Genomic DNA, 11,280 nt, shown 5'->3' on the forward strand with positions numbered 1-11,280 from the left:
GTCACCTTGTTAGAAAGCTAATGTCTCAGACTCAGTACATCACTTTAAGTAAATATGATATGAATAGGGCGTAAGAGTATCACTGTGGAAGGGAAAAGGTTTTCTGGTGGATGTGTGGGAGTGCTGTATATTATATATATACATTGCTGTGGTCTAGGACTCCTGTGAAGAAAAGCTGAATAATTAGGGGGGGGGGGGGGGGGAAGAAAAAAATAGGATGTGGAATTTTTTCAAGTCAACATTCTTTATCTAAGTTCTTTATCTAACTTTATCCAAGTTCTTTATCTATCCTTTAAACTCATCGCTATATGCCATTCCCTAGTAAGGGACCATGACATTATATTGGGCTTCAAATTTCGGGGAGTTCTGGATCACAGAGTGTTTCAACAATGGCAATGGAGGGATACTGGTATGGGATACCAATGACAGGTGATATATGACTGACAGGGAGCGGTACAGAACATATGTCCAGGGTGCATGGTAATGTTTGGATATACTCATAGTGGCAACAATTAAAAACCACAGTAGGGGGGGTATTGGGTTCCTGGCCAGTGGTGCTCTGTCGTGGTCCCTAGGGGAGCAGCGACAGTCTCCCAGGTACAGTGGTGGGGACCGGGAGGGAGTGAGGGTTCAACAGTGAGCCCCTGATACTAATGACTATGCTTGTGAGCTGATAAACCCAAAATAATAACAAGGCCTAGAGCAACTTTGTGCCTGGGAATTTCCTTCTGTCAGCCTTCATGTTACTCAAATGTGGCCAGTCTCGAAGCCAAACTCAGCATGTAAATGCAATGCCTTCCCCCCAGCGTGGGACATGACACCCGGGGATGAGCCTCCCTGGCAACGAGGGACCACTATCAACTACCAACTGATGATGCAACTGGAAAATGACCTTATACGGAAGGTTCAATGCGGATCAGCAGAATATCCATGTCTACATAAAATACCATGACTTTAAAATGCTGTTTGACCTAAAGTAAGGGGGAAATGGAAAGGAGAAATGAGTTTATATGGCTACGAGTTTCTAAAAAAGAGTCTGGAGGCTGGCAGAAGGTTTGCCCTCATGCACAACTGAGCAGAGTCAGAGAGACAGATAAAGCAGATACAACCCCCAGATATTGGTTCCTTTGAGGGCTAAAGAGACCCATGGGAGTTATGATCATGGCCGATGGGGTTAACTACCAGGGCAGATGGCCCCTCTTTGGAAATGGTGTTTATGTGTGATGAATCTGGACTCAGATGGGATCTCCCTTCATAAGACTTTCATGCTAATGTGCTGGAGGTGCAGTTAATGTTGGGGTTTAAGATATATTTAGGGGATTTGAATCTCTGGACTGACAATGTGATAGCCAGATCCTGAGCCTCAACAGACTCCAGCACCTACAATCTGATTTATTGGACTTACCACACTCAGCTAAGATGGAGGTGAAGAAGGACAACCACCACACCATGGAGCCTAGAGTGATTACAACTGAAAATGGGAGGATTGCATCCAGCATCCAGGTGGAGTCTGAGCCTCCTCTTGACATAAAGGTGCAATGGACACAACCAATCCAGTGTCCACATAGAAGAGGTGGCATTGGATTGGGAAAAGTGGACATAATGGACAAAGGGTATGGGGAAAGGCAGGAAGAGATGAGAGGTGGAGGCGTCTTCGGGACATGGAGCTGCCCTGGATGGTGCTTCAGAGGTAATCACCGGACATTGTAAATCCTCACAGGGCCTACATGATGGAATAGAGGAGAGTATGGGCCATGATGTGAACCAATGTATATGAGGTGCAGAGGTGCCCAAAGATGTACTTACCAAATCCAATGGATGTGTCATGATGATGGGAACGAGTGTTGTTGGGGGGGGGGAGAGGGGGGGTGGGGGGGTGGGGTTGAATGGGACCTCACATATATATTTTTAATGTAATATTATTACAAAGTCAATAAAAAATAAAAAAATTAAAAAAAAAAAAAAAAAAAAAAAAAACCACAGTAGGGGGGGTACTGGGTTCCTGGCCAGTGGTGCTCTGTCGTGGTCCCTAGGGGAGCAGCGACAGTCTCCCAGGTACAGTGGTGGGGACCGGGAGGGAGTGAGGGTTCAACAGTGAGCCCCAGATGCTAATGACTATGCTTGTGAGCTGATAAACCCAAAATAAGATCAAGGCCTAGAGCAACTTTGTGCCTGGGAATTTCCTTCTGTCAGCCTTCATGTTACTCAAATGTGGCCAGTCTCGAAGCCAAACTCAGCATGTAAATGCAATGCCTTCCCCCCAGCGCGGGACATGACACCCGGGGATGAGCCTCCCTGGCAACGAGGGACCACTATCAACTACCAACTGATGATGCAACTGGAAAATGACCTTATACGGAAGGTTCAATGCGGATCAGCAGAATATCCATGTCTACATAAAATACCATGACTTTAAAATGCTGTTTGACCTAAAGTAAGGGGGAAATGGAAAGGAGAAATGAGTTTATATGGCTACGAGTTTCTAAAAAAGAGTCTGGAGGCTGGCAGAAGGTTTGCCCTCATGCACAACTGAGCAGAGTCAGAGAGACAGATAAAGCAGATACAACCCCCAGATATTGGTTCCTTTGAGGGCTAAAGAGACCCATGGGAGTTATGGTCATGGCCGATGGGGTTAACTACCAGGGCAGATGGCCCCTCTTTGGAAATGGTGTTTATGTGTGATGAATCTGGACTCAGATGGGATCTCCCTTCATAAGACTTTCATGCTAATGTGCTGGAGGTGCAGTTAATGTTGGGGTTTAAGATATATTTAGGGGATTTGAATCTCTGGACTGACAATGTGATAGCCAGATCCTGAGCCTCAACAGACTCCAGCACCTACAATCTGATTTATTGGACTTACCACACTCAGCTAAGATGGAGTTGAAGAAGGACAACCACCACACCATAGAGCCTAGAGTGATTACAACTGAAAATGGGAGGATTGCATCCAGCATCCAGGTGGAATCTGACCCTCCTCTTGACATAGAGGTGCAATGGACACAACCAATCCAATGTCCACATAGAAGAGGTGGCATTGGATTGGGAAAAGTGGACATAATGGACAAAGGGTATGGGGAAAGGCAGGAAGAGATGAGAGGTGGAGGCGTCTTTGGGACATGGAGCTGCCCTGGATGGTGCTTCAGAGGTAATTACCGGACATTGTAAATCCTCACAGGGCCCACTGGATGGAATGGAGGAGAGTATGGGCCATGATGTGAACCAATGTATATGAGGTGCAGAGGTGCCCAAAGATGTACTTACCAAATCCAATGGATGTGTCATGATGATGGGAACGAGTGTTGTGGGGGGGGGGGGGGGGAGAGGGGGTTGGGGGGGTGGGGTTGAATGGGACCTCACATACATGTTTTTAATGTAATATTATTACAAAGTCAATAAAAAATAAAAAAATTAAAAAAAAAAAAAAGAAATGTGATGGAAGTTTTACTTTTCAAAAAATAAATATATCTATCCCTTACAAAATATTAATATATTAAAAGTTGTTAATCAAAAGGAAACATTTATTTGAAAAAGTCGTCATAATATGGATAAAGCTTAGCAAGTCAGATCTTTGATAGAATAAGTAATGGAGTCACAAATATTTAGACCTGGAAGTGACATTAAAAATCAGGCCCCCCAACAAATTTTACAGATCAAGAAACTGTCCAGAGTAATGATTTATCAAAGTAATGTAATTGCAGATATTTATTTTTCAAATATCTAACATATTATTTGTATTTTGAATGCTTTATTTATTGGCTTATTGAATGTTTCTATAAATTAAGTATTCAAAATTGTGTCGCTTCTTAGAGAATGTATATTGCATACCCTGAAAAAATAGCTTCAGTGTTACAGAACTTTCTTTCCTTATGTTTACCAAAAAAATGACAAAATAGCCACAACATTGATGAAAAACACATAAATTCCATTTTCAGGGAAAGCAGGAGATATGAATAAAATTCACATAAAATGAGTGGGAAGAATTCAAAATTGGTAGAAAATAAGTCCACAGCAGTAAATGTTCATCAGGAAAAATATACAAGTGAATATGGACATGAGACATTTCTCACAGATAATGCCAGGATATCCAGAAATAATACTTTTTGAAGATGAAGCATAATATTTATGTTAAGGTGTAAAAAATTATTCTCTTCCTTGCAGCAATGATATCAAGGTGGAAGTGGTCAGAAGGAGACAACACAGGACTAAATTAAAATTTGTATAGACATCATCATAATAGGATACCATTTGCTCTGTGAACATGAAAGAAAATATTATTTACATTGGAGGAAAAAAAAGTAAGTAGCTGTTGCATACTGTGGTGATTTCAAACTGTATGTACCACAGAAAGATATGTTCTTAAATTTAATCCATTCCTATGTGTGTGGAGCCATTATAAGTAGGACCTTTTGATAAGGCTACTTCAGTTGTTACCCATCTCTTCTTCCTAGAGTCCTTTATAACAGAATGAGAGAAGGGGGAAAAAACAAAACAAAAACCATGGAAAGCAAGATGCTAAAGGTCAATGGAACTCAGAAGAGAAGGGAAAAGGTAGGAGAGGCTGCCACGTGCAGGGTCATGTCACAGAGGAGCCCAGGACCAGAGCACACCGGCAGCCAGCCCCAGAACACCAGTCTTCAGGAAGAAAGCATCATCTTGATGATGATTTTATTTGGATTTCTCAGCCTTAAAACCATGAGCTAATAGATTCCCAATGTTTAAACCAATCAAAATTATCAAAATTATCTCAAAATTATCTTCTGAGAATTAGTACTTCACCATAGACCTAAAATTATTTCTAAATATCTTTGTGAATTCAAAATTGATTACACAGGAAAACTAACTAGAGAAATGAGGAGATAACACAACATGATCAAATAGTCACTATTATATATATAATAGAAAGAGACACACAGATGATAGTAGAGTTATCAAAGAGCAGAAGTTAAAATAAAAATTTATAATTCTATTACAGATATGGTAGTTATAAATAAAGAATATAGTGGAGATTCAAGAACTGAAAAAATATACTAACGTAAACTAAGAACTCAATAGATATGCTTAAAAGATGAGATACAACTAAGAAAAAATACTGTACTGAAGACAGACTAGAAGAAAATATCTAGAATATATCACAAAGTAAAAAATGATATAAATTTATATAAGAAAGAGAAATATTTAGAGGACATAGTGAGAATACAGGGAGTTTCAAAAGGAAAGAAGAAAGAGAATGTCCCAAAAGAAATATATCTGAATGTGGTTAAAAGGGGAAATTTTAGGTGGCAACTATTTTGCTAGAGTAAAAATTTAAAAAGCAACAACCAGGGGAACAGATGGAGCTCAAGCAATTGTGTGTCTGCTTCCCACATGGGAGGTCCCAGCTTCAATCTCATGTCTCTTAAAAAAAAAGAAAAGAAAAGAAAAGTAAAAACAAACAACAGGCAAACAAATGAAAAAAAACTCAAGGAAATAAATGTCGTTCAGTGGTTGAGCGCCAGCTTCCTTTATGTGAGGTCCCAGGTTCATTCCCAGCCCTGGTACCTCAAAACAAACAAACAAACAAAAAATACTACCAAGAAAGAAAAAACAAAGGCTGTACTTCACAGTGAACTCTAATACCAAACTATTGATTATAGTTAATAGCTCAATTACAATAATATTCTTTTACCAATTCGATAACAATTTTTAGTTAAAAAATAAGGAAGAATTAATGAAGATATTACTACTCTAATTTTATTTAATGTTGACAACAAATCTTAATAGTCAAATGCTGAAACCTTTCTTTGAGATGGGAACAAGACAGGTGTAGCTCCTATCATTTGTCTACCTATGACTTGTAAGTATTCATCTGTGCAGTAAGGCAAAGAAAAGAAATAATAGTGAGAGAAAGTGGAGATGAAAACTATCTCTATTTGAGATGACAAATTATTTATGTGGAAGAAAATTCACATATAATTTATTACAAGGAAATTAATTTGTCAAATTTGATACTAAGGCAATATACAAACAAATTTGTATTCCTACATATCAACAAAAAATTAAACATGACATATTTAAAAGATTTGATTTGTATTAGAATTAAAAATACTTGGAAATTAAATCTAGCATCCAATGTGAACGCTCTCTGTCTTTGTCTTCCTCTAGAAACAGACCTTGAGGCAAAAATATATATCTGGAATCATACACAAGAAATTATTAAGTTTTATTGTCTGTGTGGAGGAGAACATAGTGCCTATGAGTCAGAGGGCAAAATTTTAACTACATACTTCAGATTTTCTACTTTTCAGGTTTTTAAATTATGTGAAACTACTATTTTTTCAAAACTTGGTCTTAGTAATTTGCTTCTTTATAAAAAATTAATATAAAAATTGATTTATATGAATTGATGGATAATGTATAAATGGTTAGTCTTTCTGTAACAGTATTTAGGGTACCAAGATGAAAAAAAATCCATCTCCAAAGTGATTTTCTGCTTTCCTAAAAATTATCTGTAAAGTTGTTATTGAATTGTTTCATACTGTCAGTTCCATTTAAAATATTCTCTGATTTCCTTTTCATTAACAAATGAATCAGAGTTCCTTAGTTTGTCTTCATACTTCTCTCTCAGGTATGGATGCAAGTTTGAAGGAAGGTTGTGTATTTTCTTTGAGCCTACAAATTTTTCATTTTCAGAAAAAAATGGTACTTTTATGATTAATGTTATGTAAATCTTTTTTCCAAGTTTCTATTGTATTTTCTTAAAAAACACTTTTTAAGTACAAGTATCATTATGAATCATACTTTTTGCATAGTGCCTACATAATAAAATAACTTTCTCTTGAAAATAGTAATAGCATATATGTTCAGGGATATATTCTGAAAACTGGAATCAGTAAGGTAACATAGGGAAGAAGAAAGTTAAAATATATATATACATTAACTTCCTTAGGCTAAATTAAGCATGAGAGTAATAATTGCTTAACAACAAAATGCTGCTAATTTGCTTTCATTAATTATTACGGACACTTCTAGTGATTATTAGGATATACCATTCAACAATTATTAATTTGCCTTGTGCTTGATTCCATATTGTATGTTCAAACCAGATAAAATATTATACCTTCTTGCAAAGAGCATACGGCTTTGTGGAGGAGTAGACCACTCAAATCATGATTACGATTGAATGTTGTATTTAGTGAATTTATGTACTGATGCTATGTGATTGTGACGAGTTGGAGACGGGAGGCTTCATTATTTATATTTTCTGCAATAACAGAAGAGTTTTCTAAGGAGAATCAATGATTGATATTGAATTTGAGGATTGAATATGAATTTTTCGCTTCCATCACCCTAAAAAGCTTCTCTCCTTTTCTTAATGACTTCTTTCTTGCTGTGAAAATCTGTGGTTCTCATTATATATATAATCAATATATATATAATATATATATAATCAATAAGTTACGTAAGTCGTATTTTGCCATGTATTACCATATTCTTAACACCTTGTAATAGTGACATGCATTTGCTCTTATTAATAGAACATTCTTGTCTTTGTACTATTATCCACAAACTTCATCTACCACTGAGATCATGATGTTATACAATCCCAAGATTATCTTCTAGATTTCTTCCTATTTAGATTCATGTTACTAGACTATCCCTTTCAGCCACATTCTAATTTATAAATCAGCAATGCTAGTCATGCTCATTACAATGTGTTACCATCAACTCTATTTCCTAACATGCACAATAAACCTTATTGAAAATTCTACATATATTAAACATCAGCTTCCCTTTTTTAAACCTCATTCTACCCCTTAGTAACCTTTATTCTAGACTTTAACTCCCTGAGTTTACTTATTTTATTTAGTTCACATCACTGAACAAAGACAATATTTGTTCTTTTGTGTTTGGCTAATTTCATTCAACATAATGTCCTCAAGATTCATCCAGGTTGTCATATTTCATCTTAAGCTAGTGTTTTGGGTTAGTAGGAATATTTGGATGTTCTTTTATTAGTTGTAATAAATATTCCACAACAATGCAAGTTGTTAGTTTTGGGGTGATATATGGGGGTCCTATATGTTATGCATAATGGCTTTGTAAACTCACAACTTCTTTAATTTTAAAAAATGGAAAAGAAAAAATAAAATGGAAAAAGTTTAATTGGTGTAATTCATCACATCAACAATGTATATAAAACTGTAGGATAAAATTCTTAGGGTCAAAAGCTGCAGAATGTCATTTAACCAAATCCAATATCTTTTCTTGATTAAAATGCTCAGCAAAGTAGAAATAAAAGGCGGTTTCCTCAAGTTGATAAAAATATGTACATTTTCTCTTTCTCCTTGAAAAAGAACAAGGCAGGGACATCCCCTTTCACTACTCCTATTCAACATCCTACAGGAAGTCCTAGCTTAGTACAGTAAGGCAAGAAAAGGAATTAAATGTAAACAGATTGGGGAGGGGAAATAGAACAGGCTTTATTCACATATAACATGATTGTCTATGTGGAAAACCCCAAGGAATAAACAAAAATAATTTTGGAACTAATAAGTGATTATAAAAAGATTGAAGGACACATGTTGTTATACAAGAGTCACTTGCTTTCCTATATGTCAGCATTGAAAAACTGGATTTTGAAAATAAAACACAATATCTTTTACATTATCAGAAAAAAATGCAGTACTTAGGAATAAATGAACAAAATTTGTGAAAGATCCCAATATGAAGTGAACTACAAATCTTTGATGAAAGAAACCAAACATCTAAATAAATGGACAGATAGTCCATGTTCATGGTTAAGGTAAGTTAGTATTGTTAAGATGACAGTTCTTCACAACTTAATCTACATATTCAACACAATCCTAATCAAATTCACAGCAAGATATTTTGTGGATATTGACAAATCTAAAGTTTATATGAAAGGCAGAAGATCCAGAATATCCAGCAAAATACTGAATAAGAATGAAGTTGGAAGACTGACATCATCTGACTTCAAGATGTATGCTAAAGGTACAACAATCAATTGAGTGTAGAATTGGCAAAATAATAGACAATTAGATAAATAGAACAAAATAGAGAACCCAGAAATAGATCCACATAAAAATGATCTTTGACAAAGAAACAAAGGCAACTAAATGGAGAATGGAGAGTCTTCAATAAATGGTGCTAGAAAAATGGGGCATGCAAATTAAAAAATAATAATAAAATGGATGTAGACACAAACCTTACACCTTTAATAGAATTAATACAAAATGGATTGTAGAACAAAATGTAAAATTTAAAACTAAAAAATTTCTAGAAGATAAAATAGGAGAAAATCTAGGTGACCTTGGTTTTACTGATGATTTCTTAGACACAACTCCAAAATTATTATATATGAAATAAATAATAATAAGTTGGACTTCATTAAAATTTAAAACATCATCCCTGCAAAAGACACTGTTAAGAGAATGCACTGACACAGCCCCAGAATGGGAGAAAATATTTGCAAAACACGTATCTGGTAATGGACTTGTATCCAAAATATACAAAGAACTCATAAAATTAGAAAAATAATAAAATAACTTAATTTAAAAGTGGACAAAAGATCCCAATAGACACCTCACCAAAGAAGATACACCAATGAAAAATAGTTATATGGAAGATGCTCAACACCACATGTCATTAAGGCATTGCAAATTAAGAAAACAATGAGATATTACTATATAGTTAATAGATGCTAAAGTCCTCGCAAAAAAAAAATCTGATAATACTAAATGCTGATAAAGCTGTGGAGCAACAGGAGCTCACATTCATTGCCAGTGGAGAATTCAAAATGTTACAGCTACTTTGGAAGACAGTTTGACCGTTTCTTGCAAAGTTAGATGTAGTCTTACCATATAATCCATTAGGCACACTCTTAGATATTTGTGCAAATGAATTGAAAACTTATGTCCACACAGAAACCTGTATATAGATGTTTATAGCAGTTTTATTTATAATTGCCAAAAATTTTAAGTAACTAAGATGTTCTTGAATAGAGGAATTGTTAAACACACAGTGGTAATCCATGTAATGGACTATAATTCAGTGAAAAAAGGGAAATTAGCTACCAAAACATGAAAAGACTTGGAGGAATCTTAAATACGAATGCAGATTTAAAGAAGCCAGTCTGAAAAGGCTACACACTGTATCATTCCAAGTACATGTACATAAACAAAATTAATAACAAAAGGTATTCTGTGTAATGGAGGAACTGTTGTGTGTGGCTTTTTTGTGTGTAACAGATACTGGGTAAAGTCAATATTCATATGGAAAAATGTAAACTATCTTGAGAACTATCACACACCACACTAAGAATTCAATTCCAAATGGTTTGAAGATTTAAATATGAAAGGTACTAGCTTTTAGAAGAAAGTTTAGGAAAATATATTTATGATATTACATTAGGCAAAATTTAGTTGAATAGTACAATGAGTGCCATAAGGAAAATTAGTAAATTGTTCTACATTAAAAAGAAGAGTATATGTTCATCAAAACATACCATGAGGATATTCAATGCCCGATAATGAAAATAAAGAGGGTTTCATCTTCATTTGTTATCTGGGAACTGCAAATCAAACTGCAACAAGGTATCAGTCTACAGAAGAAGGGTAAAATTTTAAAAAAGATAATAATAAAATGTGGTAAGAAAATGGATCAACAGGAACTCTTATACACTGATATGGAAATGTAAATTGGTATAGTCACTTTGGAAAATTTTTGGCAATGTCTACTAATGCTGAACATAACCATACCCTGTTCCCCAGCAACTCTAACCATTAAACAGTCATGCAAATATGTTTACCAAAATCGTGTACAAGAATTTTCATAGCAGTGGTTTTCATGATAGTACCCATTTAGAACCATCCAGTTGCCCACCTTGATGTTTGAACTCATATTTGAAAATTTCTACCTGATTATCTGTAGTTACCTTTCAAATTATTGAACATAAAACCTATGGTGAAAATCAATGTAAACTTCAGACTACACATTAAGTAAACCTGCATTGGTATCTACATCGATCATCTATAACAAATTACACTAAATCTTAATTGCTTAAAGAAACCAGTATTTATTATCTTATAGTTTCTGTGGGTAAGGTGTTTGGAAATGGCTTAGCTGAGAGCCTGTGGCTCAAGGTCACAGTCAAGTTGTCCGCTGTGGACTCACCTGAAAGATCCATGACAGAGAGGAGGATTTGCTTCCAAGCTTCCTCATGTTGTTGTTTATAAGACTTGATCTCTTGACACGTGATCCTCTCCACAGGGCTACTGT

Source organism: Dasypus novemcinctus, chromosome 4 (assembly GCF_030445035.2).
Source record: "Dasypus novemcinctus isolate mDasNov1 chromosome 4, mDasNov1.1.hap2, whole genome shotgun sequence".
Taxonomy (NCBI): domain Eukaryota; kingdom Metazoa; phylum Chordata; class Mammalia; order Cingulata; family Dasypodidae; genus Dasypus; species Dasypus novemcinctus.